The sequence below is a fragment of the Porites lutea genome, chromosome 8, assembly GCF_958299795.1.
Source record: "Porites lutea chromosome 8, jaPorLute2.1, whole genome shotgun sequence".
NCBI classification, from domain to species: Eukaryota; Metazoa; Cnidaria; class Anthozoa; order Scleractinia; family Poritidae; genus Porites; species Porites lutea.
In genome coordinates, this window is record NC_133208.1 from 13,329,333 (window position 1) to 13,350,342 (window position 21,010).

Below are 21,010 nucleotides of genomic sequence, written 5' to 3' on the forward strand. Positions count from 1 at the left end.
GAGTGTTACACAGTTCTTGTCCTCGTGACAGAGAAGCATTGTGTGACGCATGTAATGGTTACCAAGGAGTGCATGCGCCCTGCTAAGGTATTTAAGTAAGATACAGATGAAGATATATGGTTAATTGTTCAAATGGACATTAGTTTTGTCCCCCAAAGTTGTTTGTGTGTGGGTGCTCGCTATCACAAATGTTAAAGATACTGTAATTCTAATCACTTGTGTTAATTAATCTGACTCTGCTTGTTTGCAGAAAATTCTAGTCGTTAGTAAGTTCCATTTTGTATGAAGACGATTTTAATATTTGACCGTTTGCTACGCGATAGCAAACTATTGACAATGGTGGAGTGGTTTCCAATTTGTCGTAAAACCAGCAGCAAAGTCAGTCAGCGAATCACAGACGCACACAAAATAAAAGGCCAATCAGAAGTCATAGCAAGTACATGTTGCTGGCTCAAAGAGACCTCAAAATACTTTTCGAAACTTTAATATTGCAAGTGGCTCCTCCTAATCTCAATAAGCCATTTTCGAGTTGCTCCAAGCCTCTGTTTCAAAGCGAGGCTAAGATGATTTTTATTATCGTGCAATTAAATCTCATTTTTACAAGAAAGGTTTTGCACTTAGCCTCGTTTTGAAAGTGAGATTTTTGGAACTCGGAAATAGCCTATTGCACTCACAGTTTCATATCCTAAATCTCAAACGTAAGGATGTTATTTGCGTAATAAATCGCAGTACGTGAAAGTAATGCTGAGTGACTTTCATTGCATCGGATACTAAGGATTCCATCTGGGGACTTGAGAGTTTGGACCCCCCCCCTTGTGCAGCATAAGTGTTAACTAAAATCACCGCGTGAAAGTACTACTCAGTTGCTTGCGTTTGAATGGTCACATTTAAGGACTTCAACCACACACTCAGTAGCAAGAACCACCCTGTACAACGTAATAAACATTACCACAGGAAAGTACTGCTCAGTAGCTTTCGCCTGAATGGTGAGACTTAAAAATTTCATGTAGTGTCTCAAAATGTGATGTGCATTGTGCATCATTATAACATGACCTTAGGAAAGCACTGCTCAGTAGCTTTCATTTAAATGGTAGCCTGAGAAAACAGCCCGCGACATTTCGCGACGCCATCAATGGTTTTCCCGCGAAATGACGTCAAAGAAAGGAGCGCAGAAATTCGATACTGATGACGTGTGACTACCCAGATCTGGGTGGTGCTTCTGATTGGTCGTGCCGCATGGGACCCGGATCTGGGTACTGACACGTCATCAGTAAGGAATTTCTGCGCTTGATTCTCAGACGTCATTTCGCGGGGAAACCATTGATGGCGTCGCCAAATGTCGGCTGTTTTCCCAGGCTACCATTTAAATGGTCACGCGGTAGGATTTCATGCACAGACGACGAACAGCACCTAGCAAAAATTACACTAAACAGCATCTTTAGAAAGTAAGTATCGTTAGTTTTTTAGAGCTCAAGTGACAAGGAGCGAAATTTATTGACAAGTAAAGGTATATGTTTTGTAGACAAGGAAGGAATAAATAAATGATGAAGACGTTTTAAAATTAAAGTACTGTTCACGATATGATATTCTAAAGTTAAGGACTTAAGATGAGGTATGCGAAATCACGTTGGCCTGGAAAAAGGCCAAATCAATTTTAGAAGATACTAGGGACTTAAAAACCAGCTTCCTCGTTTGACGTATGGGTGTGGTATCAATCACTCGATGTCGCGGACAAGAGTAGAATACATCACGAATACAGAGCATTAATTTTCTTTGTGCCTTATTTATAACTAAAGTCTACGTCGCTTAAAGGAACTCTGTGACACTGATTTTTGACGACCGACTGAAATGTTAGTGAATCAGAGGTTCCGTCTTCTGTATGAGGGTCTCAATGGGGTGGTGGCATTTACGGCTATCGGTTAATTTTTTTGAGTTACGGTTAACAAAAAAGTTAAAAATTAACTTCTTTTGTTTCAAAAGTTAAATATTAATTAACCTGTATTTTTTGTATCTTTAAATCAAAATAAACATGAACAGTGAGTTTGTTGGCATTAAACCAAGAAGAGACATGAGAGAGCTCTACATTGAGAATGGTTGCTAAGGTAGCCAGGTCATTATGACGAAGAAAGATATTTGTATCATCACCAAAGAGAATGATAGACAAGAGATTGGAGACATGAAAAAGATCATTGATGTACAAAAGAAAAAGTAAAGGTCCAAGAACTGAACCCTGGGAACCCCATAAACGACCGAATTAAATGAAGAGGTATGGTCATGGACCATGACACTGCTGTCTGTGAGACAAATAGCTAGTCAGCCAGGTTAATGGGATACCTCTAATACCATAAAAATTTAGTTTATCCAGAAGTATTTCATGGTTGACTGTATCAAATGCTTTCTTAAGATCAATAAAGACTCCAACAGTGTACTGATTGTTTTCAAAACCTTCATAAATATTGTTGACAAGTTCTAAGATAGCCATAGCAGTAGAGTACCATAGTACCATAGTACCATACCATAGTACCATACCATACCATAGTACCATACCATTGGTGCATGGCTTTCTTTGGTGCTATGGTACAGAGAGGAAAAGTCTGAAAAGTCCGAGAAAGAAAATTCTGAAAGTTCTCCCTGATTAGAAATCTGCAGATTTTTCAACGCCATTTTTTGTTACTGGTGCAGTTCGCGCGGTCTGCGCTTTTAGCTCTAGTTCCTACATGTAAGTGTCACTAGAAAGTCACCACGTAATCCATTGTTTACAGCAAGGAGACCAAAAGTGTGACCGCTTATACCATTGTTGAAAGTTTTTGCGTCCGTTTGCACGTAGCTTTGTGGGCTACGAGCCTGCGATCATGAGTGTCCGATACCCCTAGTTCTTCATCAGTGGTAGTGAAAGAGGTAAGGATCCGGTAACCATTTCTGCGAGCAGCACTTCCATAAAATTTGACCAGTCGGATTACAGGAAAATAGCAATACATTCCGAGAAAGTTAGTTGTCAATCATAATTACAACGAAACGAAATAAACAACACGTATCGAAGTCAACCAATTACAACCTACAGACGTGACCTTTTGAACCTGCTGAAGAAAGGACTTTTTTACCAAGAGGTCCGTTAACCGGTGAGTGACGGAGGCGAAAAACGTAAACGGTAGTATACATAGAGAACAATATACCTGAATATATAGAGATGAATAAATATTTTTACTGATCCTCAGGTCTCACTCTATAGATCAGGTTTTGCAGAAAATTCTTTCGCGACCCTCTGCAGTTTATGCCCATGCTTAAGTATTTTGGGGCCGTTGCTATACTGTATTTCATTCATCCGATGTGTTGTACATTTTGCGTGGTTTGATCCTGTGTTTTGTCCGTTTGGTTTGGCCATCCGATACATTTTGCCCCAGGAGACTCATAAGACTGAGATTGAATATAGACGAAATACCCAGCAAGGTATGATCATTAGAGCTCGTTGACTTCTAAGTGCAAGAGAGGAACCAATGTTCTTCTATCTTTGTCAGTTGAGTTCTATAAAATTTTACACTTTCGTCTCGTGATTCTCTTGCTTCGCACTTCTAAAATTCTCATCAGCTTTCACCCCTTTTTCTTTGGTACCCTATGGTGGAGGCGGTGAGGTCATTAGTACATTCACAATACACCAGATGAAGGCTTCAGACTACTGTCCACACAACCTCGTCCTCGGGATCCTCTCTAGTTCAAACACAAGCAACATGTAAGAGGATTGCATACTCAACGCTTCAGCGGTTGTCCCACAAGAACTTCCGGCGTTAAACAAACTTATGAATCCACCACTATGGAGATCGTTTGCGTTGTTTTAATGCTGTCAGGAGGGTCTCAATGGGGTTAACCGATAGGCGTAAAACGGCCAAAAATTTAGTCGATAACCGTAAAAATTGAAAAATTTTAACCGTTAGCCGTAAATAGGGTAAAAAGAGTTAACCGTAAAAGAATTTTTTCCCTAGATTTCTTGATTTTAAGGAAGGTGCTAAACTCACTTATGACCGGTTGCGCCTTTCTTATTTCACGGCTTCTTTGACTCCTTACGCTCTCTCTCCTCCGCGGGAGCCTCTTTGTTTGTGTCGCAGGGCGGTTGCTTGGAGAAAGAAAACGAAAGCACGCGCGCGGGGCACAAGTCTTGCTTGACCTCACTTGGCCTGCGTTTTATAGGACAAGTTGACAGCGCTACATATATCCATGACTAGTACATTTTAGTGTGAGTATTGTCAATGTTTTACATGCAAAAGATGTGATAAATTCTAACTAAAATGTACTAGTCTTGGAGTTATGTATAGGGCACGTTATTTTGGAAAAATTAGCATAACGTCAAGACAGTGAATGTTGTAACGCAGATTTTTGACAGGTTCGTACGATAGGTTTGTCTTGAAATTTTAAGATGTTGCAGTGAATCAATCTCAATGAACGTTTCAGACCTTATTATATACATTATGAAGATTATGTGAAGAGATCTTAAAAAAATTCGTTCGAGTCGTTTCAGAAATATACAAAAAAGCGCTAAAAGTCCAATTTTGATTGAAGTTACACTTATACAGGTGGGGAAAAACGGGTTAGTTTTCAAGATCACAAGAATAAACATACACCAAAATTTCCTAGGATCAAAATATGATATTAAGCACCATTCTGACACTACTTAAGAATTATTTGAGTTGTTACGGCCCACTTTTTAACTTTTATCCTGGAAAGTGTGTTTTCCTTTCAGCATGCTTTACCAATTAAGGCACATAGTGTAGTATTCACCGACGCAGTTTTGTAAAAAACATTTATTGCAGTATATCAAAAGGATTTTTCTGACGTTCCCACTTAACTTAACGAAAATATATTCTTACAAATATAGACTCTATAAAAGGCGATTTTCTTTTCCTTCCAAAGAAGTTTCCGCTATGTCTTGGAGACGCACTTTAAAAACAACAACACATACTTTTATATTTCATAAAATAGCTCTTTTGACTAATCAGACTAATCTTGGGCGTAGCCAACAGCCTATAAGCCTGTCTGCCCGTTGTACGATTTTCCCTACCAACTACAATCATGGACAAAATTCTTGGGACACTTTTGCATTTCTAGAGCGTTTTCCAATTCACACAGGTCCAACCCCTCCCCTCATCTCACAAACAAAGTTGGACGCGTGTATCCAGAATTTTTCCGATTTTTAACTTTACATAAGGCAAAGGGAGGGAGAACTGCAAGAAAATTTCGAAAACGATGCAATGTTTTATGACGGAACCCAGAAATGACAGAAAAATGTGCATATTGTATTGAGGAGGTTTGTCCATGATTGTAGCTTTACTTTACTGTGACTCCTCTACCAGTAATGTTGAAGCAAAAAAAAACTGACACATACGTACTTTAATGTTCGTAAATGAGAAAGAAGCAGCGGGGATAAATCTTGTTATTATATAAACTGCAGTGTTTTACAAGGATTTCTACCACCGAGAAATGTGGTATCTGAACACACGTAAAAATACGATATTTTTACATGTGAAATTATTGATATTTGATAGTTTGAGAACATTTTAACCATATATCTTGTCTTTTATATTTTGAACAAGATACCGGACACTTTTAATATTTGTATTTATTTTTTACTGTACTTTGTAGAGCTCCGAGTTTACACTGGAGTATTTTAAACAATGAATTACATTTGTCGGCTTTCTCGACTATATGGCATGGTTTTGGTTTATGGAATGGCTGATTCTTGTTTATATAATGAACAGAATAATACATGGACGCTTGGAGATATGGAATTTATCTTCTCGTGTTCACATTCGATATCTCACTCGTTCGCTGCGCTCACTCGTTCGATATCGATGTGAACACTCGAAGATAAATTCCATATCTCCGCGCGACCTTGATTATTCTCTATTTATAAACCACTGACATTGTGTTGCGATGAAATCTACTAGCTTGTCTTATATGTCCAAACCACGCGAACTACTAGTAACTTCGTAAATGCTAAAAACCTGCCAGAATAATAGAGACGATCTGCTATCAGGGTAACGAAATTTTAGTAGCCAACAGTATATTACCGGTCATCTAACACGCGATCTTTAGGGACCATGCCTACAAAAAGTCGAAAAGCTGGATACGCCCCTACTGATCATCGAGACCAGAACCATTATCTAAAAGCGAAAACTATAGCCTGCGTGGCAGGCGTGTTGAAAGGGGACGGGAGAGAAGGGAAAAGAGATAGGGGACTGGGAATAAAAGGAAGGCGACTCTATCTTTCCCTTCTGGCGCTTTTCTCCTCCTCCCCTCCCCTCCCTTCCCCTTCCCTCCTCTTTTCGCAACTGCCACGCAGGCTACTGAAATTATAACATTTACTTTGATCTAATTAAGCACATTTTGTATGGCACCCATAGAGGCCGTTCGTGGCTGTTGTACTATCTTAACCAAAAGCCACTCAGTTTCTTCTTAAGTTTACTTTACGAAAATACTTGGTATTAATTTCCTTTTTGGCGTTAACTTTGTGAGTTATATATGTTTCTTTTATATGATTTGAGCTAAAGACGTTTTCAATAGGCCACTTCCGGGTTCCACCCTCACTTTCAAAATGAGGCTAGGTGCACAACCTTTCTTGTGAAAATGAGTTTTATTTGCATGAGAATGAAAAATGATTTCCATATCAAAGGCTGAAGACCTACCCTCGTTTTGAAACAGAGGCCCGGGGGAACTCGCAAACGGCCTATTGAGTACGTAAATGAATATGCAACAAGCATAGCTTGCTTTGAGCATGCTTTGGACTTTTGAAATCTCCACAAAACAACGAGATCAGCGATCAAACTCAAAGCATTGTATAACAGAAATTCAGAAGCACATAACCCTAAGCGAAAAAGATGAAGAAAGTTCAAAAATACCATTTTAGGGCTGTAGGTTTTGCTGAGTAGTTTGTAAGACTTATAGATATTCTAAATTCGAGCCAAAATCGTTCGAAAAATAAACTGATCGGGTGAAAACGCCGTGACAAGTGTACATGGAAGTTTCTCACTCCGGGTTATGAGCTCCTGACGACTTCTTAGACTTATCTTATATTAAATTCTTGAAATAAAGAAGACACTACTAGACGTCTTATAATTGCCCTGGCATAAAAACGACCAGTTCGTTTCTGCACGATACATGTACAGCAACTCGCGGGGTTTTTTCCCGCAGCTTGACACTCGGCGGCGGTTGCATGTTTTCCCAAACTTGGTATAACGGTTTTTTTTTTTATTTCTTACATCAGTGAAAGCAGCCAATTGAACAATTACTGACACCTTAGGGTGTGGGAGTTGTCTTTAAGCTAAATGAATATCCATCGTTATGAAATAGATGTTTTTAAAATAGCTTGCTAAGTCTAGGATAGGGTAGTATTTGAAGGGAAACTGAATGGAAGTTTTGAAAACTTATTGCCTAGGGTAGGGAATTTTTAGAGAAGGGCTCTTTAATTTGAGTGAGCATTATCTGTTGTAGTATAGAACTTCCAGTGCCCCAGCGAGACAGTACTACCTAAAAATGTTCAATGTGTCTCCTGGGCATAGGTACTTGGTAGTTTGGAGCCCTTAATCGAATACATCATGCCTTGGAAACTGAAACGGGTTTATGACTGTAGAAAAAAGAGACATTAAAAAATGTACATATTAGAGAAGCAAACGTGGTTAAATAAATTGCCATAATAAATTGTTAACGGTAAAGGTCAAGATAGAGATTTGTAAATAAATGCTGGGTGCACGAGGTTTCTTCAGGATGATAAAGCGCCCCCTAAATGCTGATATTGCATGAATATCCATGGTTGTTATACCGAAAAAAGGACTACATCTGATCTATGCACCCAGCGGGGGTACTCCGCATTTAAAGTGACTTGGATGATCGAAGGATGTTTTTGGGTCTTAAATTTTCGATTCCAGGAATTTTTGGGGTAGGAAAATTTCCAAGTATTTTTTGGGTGGCTTAAATTAAGTAGGGTTTTTGGGGGTATACAAAACTAGCTGAGGATTCGTGGTATAGTGCCCGCGTATCCCAACGGCGTAGTTCTGCGAATAAAATACAACCACACTTGTTTTGCAGCTGTTTAATATTTAACGCATTACATTGCATTTAGCAATTTTTAAGGCTCGGAAATTCAGCACGGGATTTTTTGGGGAGTTAATTTTTGGTTCACGGATTTTTTGGGTTTTGTTGGAATCCCTAGGGATTTTTTTTAGTTTTGATCTTTGCCCATATTCGATCATTCCCGTCACTTGAAAGTCTGAGTACCCCCCCCCCCCCCGCCCCCTGGGACTACGCATGCGCTAGTAACTTGACCATACCTGTTTTTATCAGGAAGTGGAGAGTTGCGCATTGGAGAGCGGAGGGAAAAAAGCGGATGAAAACAAGAGGGAGTCCAAAGAAAAATTTAAAACAATGCTTTAAAGCAAAATTTTGGAGGGATAACAATGAGTATTATGGTGTTTTTGAATAAGGCCTATGAAGGAATGTTTGCTGACCTGTGTCCACAGGATAACCACACAAGAAAGTTGTTGAATCAGCGCTACTTCCGGGACTACTAAGATATGGGGAGCTTGCTTCACTCATCATTTCATCAACCAACTGTTAAGGTACAAAAACAACTTGAAGTTAAATGTAGACATTTACCTTCTCAGAAATGAAGGAACTAGCCAGGTTCTCAAGGTATGCTCTAGATGTGTGGTAAGGAACGTCCACATTTTTTTATCATGTTTTATTACAAAGATAATTGAACCAAAATTTGAAATTGTAACTGAAACGCCAAAACAGATGGTTAAACATTTGATGGAAAAAACTGCGAAAGCCTATGGCAACTCTGATTCTGCAAGCCATCGGCCAAAACGCTGCCCTTTCAGAAACCACGATCCTTGTATCGCCTCATGGAAAGGAATTCAAGACTGGATTTTGAACTCCCCACCGTGGATGGGATTCCAGATATTGGAATCCGAATTTTTGTTACTCTTGGATTCCAGATTCCAATTGTTGGGGGAATCCGGATTCCTTGAGCTGTTTTCCAGATTCCGGATTCCACAAGCAAAAATTTCCCTGATTCCGACATCAGAGGGCGACTTGTACCTTGGACGCCGCTATCAATGTTTTAAAGTTCATGCCGTTCAAAGACGTTATTTATAAGCGGCTAATCGTTGCAGTTGTTTCCTAGTGTCCGCCATCTTACCGTAACTATTTCCACGTCTTCGTCACTCATGCAGTTTCTGCTGGCTTTAAACACAGGAGACGAAATGTCATACGGTTCAAAGGATGGATATACAGGCTGAAATGGAGATAAAGATGCAAACTTAACTATTGAGCTGAGAGAATCAAATGAAACCAGGTCTTGCAATATGCAGTGTCTAGGACACTCTGTTCCACCATGACTTTCATATGAGAACGATACAATTTGATACTGATTTTTGTCTTCCTGTTTTTATGTGGAATAAAAGAACCTACGCTAGCCATGCAGTAAGAGCCTGAACATAGCTCTACGGTAACTTCCGGTTTACCGGAAATCATTATCATTTCGAAGTCTTTCTTCCTCGTGTTTGTTTTGTTTGTCAGGTTATAATATAAACAAGTTGTTTCCTTTAGTGATTAGAACGCCTTGATAACAAGCAAAATTGAATCGGACTGTGTATTATTGACAGCATTTAGGATGTGGTTTATCGCCGGTACCGACTGCCAGTGAGCGTTTCTAGAGCGTTACTAATAGACTTTCTAAGAAATAGGAATCTTTTACAATAATATTTTCCCCAGAAGGGCCATTGTCAAATGTCGGCCGCTCAGTGTGCTTAGATAACTTGTACTATATGGCTCTAAGAAATCATAAACTTATTTAGAAACAGAAACGATAGCAGAGCGAAGTACCCCGAGTGCTGTTTATCCTTGAAGAAAAGGTTACCTAGACGATTGCTTCTTCTAAGGGTAGGTAGAATTTTGACTTGATTGTTCGAAGAAATTTCATACATATGCAAGAAAGAATCAAGGAAACGATGAAGTGTCGGTAGACAGTGAAAAAATCAAAATATTGGTCTTTTTGATTTCGATTCAGGCCACTAATATTCAGTAAAGTATTTGCTTCTTAAAAGTCGCGAATACTTTAACCCAGTTTTATAACATAAACTTTCATCGTCGTTTACGGTTTAGTTAAAACGTTTCTAGGAATATCAGTTTCACTCATGCCTTTTCTCTTGCCAATAATTAAAACGTTACAACAGGTATTATTTAGAAAAAATTCTATCAGAATGAGGCAACATAAAGCCCGTATGCAGTTAATACGAGGAACCAACTGCTCGGCGACGGAGCCCGGATAGAAAGCTCCGGCTTCTCCGGGTCAATGATGATCGATTGGCTATTTCGAACATTGGTTATATTACAGTATTGTAATCCCTGGCTTTATAAATAACTTTTGAGGGTTGATTGAGCTTTCGTAAGTTATTTAAGAGCAGCTTCTAACTTACAAAAAAACACTTACTTTATCAAACAAAGGCAAAGAATATGTTTGTTCGTTTCGTTAATTTGCATATAATGTCCATGTGGCTTTTTGTAGCTTTAGCCAATTTTCTCAGTGGTTTAGACAAGAAAAAAAAATGTTGTGTGTGATGAAACCATTTTTAATAGGTTGTTAAATTTTGAACTAAGGCCACAACATTGTTTTTCCGAAAGTAGGGGTTCAGAATATGAAGGTACTGTTGAGCCTCTGAACCCTAACAATAACATAGTCGTTGGCACAATGTAGGTCCGTATTGCGTGTATGAAGGGGCTACAACAGGATTGAAGTAGCTGACGCGCCTTAGGACCAGCACAAACGCCCAAACAAAAGAAACAAAAGAAAGAAAGAGAAACGAAGACACTCTTGAGCAAATAATTAATTATATAAGTTGTAGTTTATCGAAAATGCCTTTTGTATGATGGGAAGTAAAAGTGAAAGAAATATACATAAGTCATAAGGATTGAATTTTGCCCATGACAAGTAAACGAAAACAGCAATTGGATAAATAATAAATCATGCAAACTTACTTGAGAAGGAAAGGTAAAAGACAGATGAGATCCTGTGAATCTTGAGGGGTGACGAGGCTCACTCCCCTTGAGATCATGCTGAACCTTAAACGATCTAAACATGATAATAAGCGAACTCAATTGTCAACACCAACAATACCTAGTTATCAATCTTATCCAATTTTTAGAATATTAATTATGGATAATGATGCTGCACGTTAAACCAATGGATGTTTCTAGAACCGCTTTGAAGGCGCCACCAGAAATTATTGTTTAGTAGCTTTCAATTGAATAGTCACACCAGAATTTTACCCATAGACTCAAATCACTCAAAAGTTAAAAGCACACAGACCATAGGAAGGTATTGCTCAGAAGCATTTACTGATTTGAACTGTCCCACTTTAGATTTTATCCACAGACTCAGTTGGGACCACCTTTTAAGGCGTATACAGCGTGAATAGTGTCACAGTACAGTACTGTTAGGTATCTTTCATAGAGTCATACTTTGAGATTTCATCCACAGACTTAAAAGTTAGAACCACACCAAGTACAGCGTAATAAACGGTACCACAGGAAAGTGCTGCTCAGAAGCTTTCATTTGAATTGTCATACTGTTGGATTTCATTCCCAGACTCAAAAGTTGAAACCATCCGGCCTGTACAGATCATAAAAAGCACCACAGGAGTATAATGGCCAGTAGCTTTCATTTGAATTGTCTTAGTTAAAGGTTTACTCACATGGCTTAAATGCTCGAACTCTCTGGTAAAACTTAAACAGTACCACAGGAAAGTATGGTTCAGATTTAATTTCAATGTTGACACCTTAGGATTTCACTTACAGACACAAAATTAGAACCATCTTGTACAACATAGCAGACAGCACCACAGGAAATATGGTACTTTTTCACTTCAACTATTCGTAATAAATCTTAAGCCGTCTACACACCACCTGCCTCGATTAGCCTTGCTATTTGCAGGTGGTGTGATATTTGTATATTTAATGTAAGAAATAAAGATGTTGTTGTGGTTGTTTTTGTTGTAGAGTACTATTCAACAGCTTTACACGATACGATTTCATGCACAGATTTAAAAGTCAGAACTAACTTAGCCTGTACAGCATCATGATAAACATCACTAGAGGAAAGTACCTCTCATTAGGTTTAACTCACTGCAGAATTTCATTCACAGTGACTCAAAACTGACATTCACCGACTGTGCAGCGTTATAAACAGCATCACATATACAGAAATGTACTGCACAAAACCGGGTTAGCCTTTATTTGAATGGTCACACCTTAGTGTATACAGTCTAGAATATAAAGATAGAACTATCTTGGATACCGAGATACAGTACGTAAAGCCCGCGAATAAGGTAGGCTAAAATTTGCCAGTTAGGCCTCCTCTATGCAACCTGTTAAGCCTAAAATTTGAAACAGGTTCATATTTTCTAAAATCCATAACTAAGAATTCTGTACACTTAAGCAAATAAGATAAGATAAGATATCCAGGGTACTCTTTGGAGATATACGCGCCTTATCACTCCAACTGCTATGTCAGTATTATGGTTTGCAAATTTTATATAAAGAATAAGCTGAATACCACTAAATAAATATTAGCCTTTAGTCGGCTTGTGTTATTTTTTTAGCAAAAAAAAAACTGAAGAACCTATTTACCTAGATAGCCTAAATTTGTACTAATTCAGTACCATGTAAAAACCTGTTTAGCCTAACTTGGGAAAATGCTGTTTCTTACTCACAGGTGTGTACTGTAGCATGTTATATTAACTACGTGGAATCTCCAACCGCAAAGATCATTCATTAAACGATCATCTAATCATTCTTGTTCCCAACCTTTTTTTGTAAAGAAAAACTTTTCATTTCATAAATACCTAATTACCAATCTTATCCAGACTGTTCTTTCCTTAAGGGGTTACGTTTTTGTGGAGAAAGGGAAATGGTCAACCCGAAAACAAGTGTATTGTACCTCTAGTTAATGTGTTCAAGCAGAAAAAAGACCCCTTAGACGATATTTAGACAATTCTTATTCATCGAATGACGCGTGCCGGCATGGATTTTTATTTTTATGAAAGCGAAATACCACTGACCGCGCGGCACGTTCCATGAGGGAATTAATTCCATGATTAATCTAAGACGGTTGCTGGTTCAAGGTCATCGTTTGGGCAAAAAATGGAAACATCCACTCTTGTTTCAAACATTTTGTATTATGGAAAGGATGTGAAACTGACGTGACTGAGGTTATTTTCTGTCTGGTTCAAATCGTCCTTTCTGTTGTAAGAGAGATAAGCCTTGGACAGTCCTGCGTGCCCCTTTGTGTCATGCCCATAAATTAATTAAGTAGTTTTCTTTGATTTTCGTTCGTTCTAATAATTGACTAAAACTCAAACATCCCGAAATAACTGCTTTTTGTAATTTTCTGTATGAGTTTAACTATCGATTATGATTCATTTCTTCGACAGATTGAAAAATTTTATCCCCCATCCATCACTTCATCAGCACCGCACGAGAGAGTACGACTTACACTAATTTGAACGGAAAGATGGTTGTAAGGATTTCTCATCGACCAAAAACATAGAGCCGTTTTTTAGACGTTATAAAAATACTAAAACACGTGCACATTTGAATGGTGACATTTTATTGTTCCATCCACAAATTAAAAACTATTAGTGCTGCACATACCTGGTACAGCATAACAAAGAGAACTACCGGAAAGAACGTGCACGCATGATATTGATTTACGAAGGACGTAAATGAGTCACGCTCTAAATTCATATAACAGAAACGCGAAAGCCGACCATCTAACTGTAAGACAACCGGTGAGACGAGGAGACAAGTGAGATATGAACAAATTCAAATTGAATCAGAGCAACTTAGTATAGAGGTGTGATTCTTTTTTTTTTCTGATTCGCGCCATGCCTGCTCTACCGAATGATAGTAGGCTGAAACCGACTTAAACTACAGAAATGTCCCATATGGCAGCCATGTTTGAAAAGCAACCGCTGATAGAATTTGATACTGCATCCGTTTAATAAATTAAAGTAACTAAGTGGATTTCTGCTACTCTCAAATAAGGCAAGAATGCGATTAATGGACCCCTAAAAGTCCAACTTTCTATTCATGTTTATTTTTCTCCTGTCAGATTATACGGGAAAAGACAAGTTGTAGTAGAAAGTGGTTCTTTTGAATTTGTTTTTAATCATTTCAGTAGAACGTAACTCAGAAATGACCGTTAACGAAGTTATCGGTAGCACAGAGTCTTGGTTAAGAAAAACGACCAGTTCATTGCCGCAATGTATTTGTATGAGAGGTTATTGTACATACCACCACAAGTCATGGAAATGCAATGTATACAACAAACAAACATTCTTTTGATCTTACATTTGGATTGATATGAAGTCTTAAAAGTTTGCGCCAACTAGAGATGTATTGTACTGGCATTTAAGAGCTTTGCGCTTTATCAAATCTACATTTCTAACCTCGTAGTCTTTTAGCATTTCAACTGATTGAACGAGAAGTTCAAGCGACTCTTGAAATGTCCTGGGCTCAAACGATCCCGTGAATGAGAACCGAAGAATTCAAGTTGAAATCAGCTGTATATTGATCTCATGGCGCGTGGCAAATACTTTGTCTCATTAATTTACCACTATCGATAGTTGATATTGATGGTTGACCGCTGTTCCTTAAAATCGATCGCATTCATACAATATAAATGTCTCATTTGTCTCATCGTCTAACTCGACACTGACTCTTTCTATGTGAGGTAAAGTTTTGTTCGTTTTTTGCAGCGATATACGTTTATGATTGCGCCAGACTTATTGCAAAATTGTTGACTTGAAGAAACAAATTGCTCTGTGATCTTGTAATATTAAAACCCATCCGTGCCAATATAGCTCAGATTTTGGTCCATGAAACCGCTAAGAGAGTATGCTTTCCCTGAATACGCACCATACCACTCTGGGTCCACTCTTTACGAATTTCCCTGGTCGTTATTTTATTAGCTTTAGCTCTGAGTTCGTTGGCAACTATTTGCAAACAAGACATGCGTTGTTTGTATAGGCCGAAAGAAACATGGAGACAGAGAATGGAAAACGCTAACATCTTTCTCTAACTATAATATCATTACGTCGCTAACAGTGAGCTATTACAAACTTAACAGTTATCGCATTCCGGTAGCATCTGTGGGTTCCAAATCCCTTACCTCTTCCTCGAACTGGCCGCATTTTGTAAATCTTATAGGCATCCTTTCCACGGGGACAACTCTCTTCGCGAATCTCCTTAATATCTGGTAAGGCATTCAAAGCACATCTAAAATTTGTCTTCCACTTTCGAGGATCAGGGAGGTCCCTTCCTTATTTGTATTTTCCTGTATATGTGGCCCAGGCTCTAAATAGAGCGGCATCTTTTTCAGACCAGCCATGCCGAGAGCCGTGTTTCCAAGGGATTCGAAAGGTTTGGTTCCTCGGGTCTCCTTCCCATTTTAAGCCATACAAGCCCGCATCGATCATCTCTTTGAGCCAGTCGCGAAGACGCTTTTTACGTTGGCTCATCCTCTGAAAATGTTTAGTCCAACAGTTTAGGTTAGGCACCGAAGAGAATGTAGCGTGATTTGGGTAATGCGTTTTTCAAGCATTTATCTAGGAGAGATCCAGTTATTGGCAAGACTCCGATTAGGGAGAGCTAACCTCAGCCCGAGCTAAAACGCCATTGGACTACTTAGTAAAATTGCAAATCATTTGTTATAAGCTCAAACTTAAAATTTGCGAATGAAGCATAACACGAAATAGATCATGATGTAAGGTGTGGCCCCGGCATGGAAGTTTATAAAACGGAAATCATTATGGAGATTATTGTAATCATGAGTCAGTTAAAGGAATCCATACTCACAGTTTTCCCCGAAAACGCGTGGCAAAAAAGCAATGGAACTCCGCAACATGGTTAGCGTGGACGCAGTAAGAAGCGTGCCATCCTGCTTTTTAACACCCAAGTGAGCAATCAGGACGCGGATCAGCCCGTTGGCAAAAAGCCGCGCATGACCTAACGTTACCTAAATACTTGCAGCTGTTGGCTGTTTGTATTCTCGCATAAGAATGTTAAAAACAGTTAAGACAGTGGTTACATACTTTCGAACCTACTATAGTTGCGTGCGGTATTTTTATTCTGCAAATGAGGGCTTAGTTACAAGTCAACTGGGTGAATTTGTACAAATAAATATGAATAGACATCTTACTTCAAGCAAAATCCGTTCTTGCCACGAACTAACTACATACAATTAGCCTCAATAAAAAAAAGAATTTTTGTGCGATTACTCTACCGTTTAGCGATAGAGTACTTAAATAAACCTTACGAAACCTGCAGTTGTAGCCACTGCGGGGGAAAAAGAATTACAGGGCAATTCTGTGGAAAAAAGGGGAAGTCGGATTTAAAGCCTTTTACAGTCTAATTGTGTTTTTGTTTAGAATCAGTTTAAATGTCAGTTTGCGTTTTCTGTTTGCGTTTTCTGTTTTTCCATCCTTCTCGCCTTGTTTAGCGAGTCTTATAACAATATCAAGGAAGTTTATTCAAATCAACAAATTAATGTCGCACTGCCACATGTAAGGCTGTAATCGACAATCTCATTAGTTTGAGGCGTGGTTGTCTGTCTATCACGTGGCCAGATAACTCTAAACAGGAAGTGCCGGACAAGACAATGCCTCATATATCTCTTGTGTGAAGGGGGTTTTCTCGGTACTAAGAACTCGTCAGGACACAAAAATAAACGGATTAAATTAACTATCGACAGCTGACACAGAGAAAAAGTCCTCGATGTTATAATCTTTCATTTTCTCCCAGGGCATTATCTTTAATAGTTTCTTGTTGCAAAATAAATTCCCTGTCCCTTTGTTTTGTTAAGGATCATCTCTAACAAGTCTATCAAGGCAACATTTCAGTTTCACGATAGCTAGCAGTTTCAGTAATCCCATGCGCTGGGCTTATACGGTAGAAAACTATAATATATTTATTTTTTCGGTTTCTCTACGAGTTTCCGGTATCGTTGCGCAAAAATTGGTCAAAGCATAAGTAGGTTTGCTGAGGTCCGTACAAGCTAAAGCTTTTGTAAAATCAGCGCTGTAACAGTTGCAGGTAATTGGTTAGCACCGATGAGTGCTTTACAGTTGCGCATAAATTTATGAGGCATTTTATTAATCGCTCTTTGTTTCAAGAAAGTTCTATTTCTTTCCTAATTAAACTACTCTGCGCAACAAAAACTGTCACACCTAATCTCTTTTCATAACAAACGTATCTGAAGCCACTTAAAATTCCCTCGAGAAAACATTTTTTTAATAGCTGAACGTTGTTCTACTCTACGCCTTCTCGTCGTAAACACAAGTTCTTAAGTTTTTATAAGAGAAACAACATGCCGGTTGGATACTTGTATTCATGCTTAGTTCGCTGTCCGTCTTGCTTTTAATAATCACCTGTGCAACATTCTTCAGTCGGCGTGTAACATGACTTGGCTGCGAGAGTTGAAATCAGCAGACGGCTGAAAAACATCGCTGTGTTCTTTGTTAATTTATAATTTCAATACCACCATATTTCATTTGCGCGTAGCAAAGGGACATTCCGGTACGTCCGCATTTTTGGCGGATGTTGGCTTATGCTACTGATGACATACGTTTCAAGTTTTAATTAGATTGCTCTTTTTTGCTTACTTAGTTTACTTTTTCACCTGATTCATCCGATAATAGTTTCCATTTAGTTCTGTCTGCACTGTTCCCCTTACCTTAATGTACTGCCATTAGCAGTGCTCAGAGTGTTGAAGTGAATGATATAGAATGATGATATAGGATTTTCAAATGCGGAGCCCAAACAAATTTTGCAATAGCATTCCTTTGAGGTATCCTACTGTTAAACCATTACTGCAGTTAGATATTCCTATGAGAAAAATGTCTTTTTTGCAGTAAATAATGTAATGAATGAAATTATTAAATATTTATTCTCCCTTACATTAAAGGCCAAGATTCTCTCTTGTTCAGGCTCAATTAGGAATTATGATGTACTGTTATCTTGAGAATCAGTTACGAATTAGAGGGTGGAGGAGCGCACCACACTCACTGAATCACCGTTGTTAAATGAAAATTTTATTATGGGTTGGACGAAGTAACTTAGACAACTTGCGATCCTGTTCACTCTTAACAGAGCTTTTCAGAGTCGGTTAATACTGCTTTTATTTACACAGTAAAACCAGTGTTATTCGGAAACCCGCGGGGAATGTTTTACCGTCCGTATAATACAGGTCATGTGATTTCAATAGATGACGTCATATCAGATGTCAAACAGACCATACTTCCAGAGAATCGACTATAGAGGAATAGTTAAATCAATTAAGGTTTCTGGGAAACTGCCCACCTACCCCTCCCCTAAGTCAACATTAACACTTACTTCTCACTTAGGGCAAAATGTTGAGTTAGGGGAAGGGTAGGTGGGAAGTTTCCAAGAAAGCCGCCCTAAATTGATCCGAATAGTATGCCTCAGTGAATGGTGGCATTCAGGCGGGATGGTAAAACGCTTCCAAAAACTTTGATGATATGGTTTTCTTTAATTTCTTTATTATGGTTGACGGGCAAATTTAACAAAGTAGAAGAAACATAGAACCAGCTCAGTCAAACGATCAAAGATAAGTAAAACACGTTCTATACAAACAAATCATATTTTTTTATAATAATTTCCAGTTCCTTTTCTACTTGTGTATTCAACGAATGTTGACGCAAATAAAACATTTTGTCAAGTCAAGCTTTTGTTTGTTAATCTTCCATTTTGGCTTGTTGAGTTTAAGTGTCCGTTTACTATTTCAGACATTTTTTTTAGCTGGAAGAAGGGTATACTCAAAATCATTTGTTACTTCATTTAACGTACACCCGAGTGTATCTGTACAGAGTGCATCCCAAAAACGCTGGCGGTTTTTCGGTTTTGGTTTTGGCGCAGGTGTTGGGGGAATTAATAAGAGGGTCTTAATCCCGGCTCTTAATGAGATTAACCATCAGCCGTCGAAAAAGGTAGTTTTTTTTTACTGTAAACCGTCAAAAATGTAGATTAATTTTAACTGTCAAAAAGTTTCAAGGTTTTTCAGTTCTCACTATTTCAGCTGAACTTTACGGACCTCTGGCTCCTGAAGAATCTCTGCGCAACTAGAATAACTAGCTCCCATCTGATATTCTCAAAAATCCCCCTAGACATAACAAGACCTTACACCTTGCTGAAAATATTTCGAATTTTATAAGTGAAAGGCCAAGACAACCTTCAAATTACAAGTTGATGTTTACTTAAACTCTAGGACTAAATTTCTACTTAATAACCGGACGTCAAAAGCTCTAAAGTTTATCTGTTAACCGTCAAAATTAGAAAAAATTCAGACCGTGAACCGTCAAAGCTACCATCCCATTGAGAAAGTAGACTCTGATCCAAGAAACACGCAAGAAGATATAGCACTTCGTAGAGGGTTCGCTGTGCTCGTGTCTCGACCTTCCTCGTGGGTTCTTTGCGTGTGGTAAATATTCGCGCGCGCTCGCTTATTTCGCGCCTCTACAAACTGAGGAAAATGAGGAACTATCTGTAGTCCAAATGAAATACTTCATGCAGCGCTGTCTGTTTATTGTGTCTTGCATTTCAAGGTGGTTTTTAGCGCCGTTGACTTTGTTAAATGCTACATGAGATTCAGCTTTAATTTCCTGTGGAGCTAAGTATGCGCTAAAATGAACGCAAGTTGCTATAAGGATCGTTTACAAAGTTTTTTTTCCTCTTCCAGGCTTTAGGTGCAAGTTAATGTTAATTTGTCCGTTCAAGCTCTGCATGACACTGTGTGTATGTCATTGCGATTCTCGAGTTCGTGGAATCGAAGACCAAAAAAAAAACATTGGTTTCTCTATTGCTCAGAGCAAATAATTATTTGTTATAATAAAATCATACATATCCAGGAGACGTCTTCTGACTTATCTTAAAATATTTGTACCCTAAAACCTTAGAAGTTTGCGATCAAGCTATGTCAGCTATGGCTACGCTGTTTGTCACAACCTTGAGAAACACTCATTTATTTAGCCTTGAAACGGAAAGAAACAGGTCACCACAAATAATAAAAGCGTATAAATAGCATCTAAACAACCCACTGATACCCTTTGAATAATTCTTGTTTCTACCATTGCGCATTTGTCTTCTTAATATGTATGTCCTGGTTTTCTCTGTGGAATATTTTGCAGACTTCTGTGATATCCATTTATCGCCTTATTACAGGGGGCAAGTAATATATTCACTAGTATTTTGAAACTTAAACACAGAGAGTAAGTGAGCACCATCACGGTGAGATAATACTGTTTCTTAATTACTTCTTAAACAGTTATTAAGTTATACAGCTGCTTGAATTGAATTTCAATATTCTAATCAAAATTGATTCTATATGTAATTTCAGCACAGCAAGGTTGCTTATTCTTTGTGTTCTTTTGCACGGCTTAGATCGAAACAATGAAAAGACAAGAAATTTGATTTTCAAGACGTCGACAAACAAATGGTGCCTAATATAATTATGCCCCCGCGGTAGCTTTCAAATCTTTTGGCGAGCCCTCCGACAGAGCTATATCTCCGCAGTCAAATGCCATTAGCTTTCATTTTAAACAGTCACCGACTTGAAAAAGAATTTTTTAAAAGATCAGCCTTGTGTTTGCTTAATAAATAGTACTTCTCCAAAGTAATGCATAGTTGCTTTCACTGGTATCGCGCCATAATTTGGCACGGAATGCTGGTTCGATTCTGGGTGTGAAACCGGATGGCTCGCGTTGCTGCTCTGCGAGGAAAATAAGCCATAAATAAAAAAAACTAAGGAGGCTTTAAAAATTCATACATAAAAACGTTTCACTTCAAAACGGCTCAGCTGGTGGAAACTCGAGTCAATGCATCTCATAACTTTGGGGTAAAACGTCTTCATCATTAGCCGTCTAGATATTTTCCACGTGCTTTGTCCCCG

General features: G+C 38.5%; 1 long non-coding RNA gene across 1 annotated transcript; it reads right to left on the reverse strand.

Moving 5' to 3' along the window:
- Positions 1-5,882: 5,882 nt before the first annotated feature.
- LOC140946212 (uncharacterized) lies at positions 5,883-9,278 on the reverse strand. The gene is made up of 3 exons (XR_012166821.1): positions 9,188-9,278; positions 8,493-8,595; positions 5,883-7,612 (listed from the first exon to the last, which is right to left on the reverse strand). It is a non-coding gene; the product is annotated as an uncharacterized lncRNA (long non-coding RNA).
- Between the last annotated feature and the right edge of the window lie 11,732 nt (positions 9,279-21,010).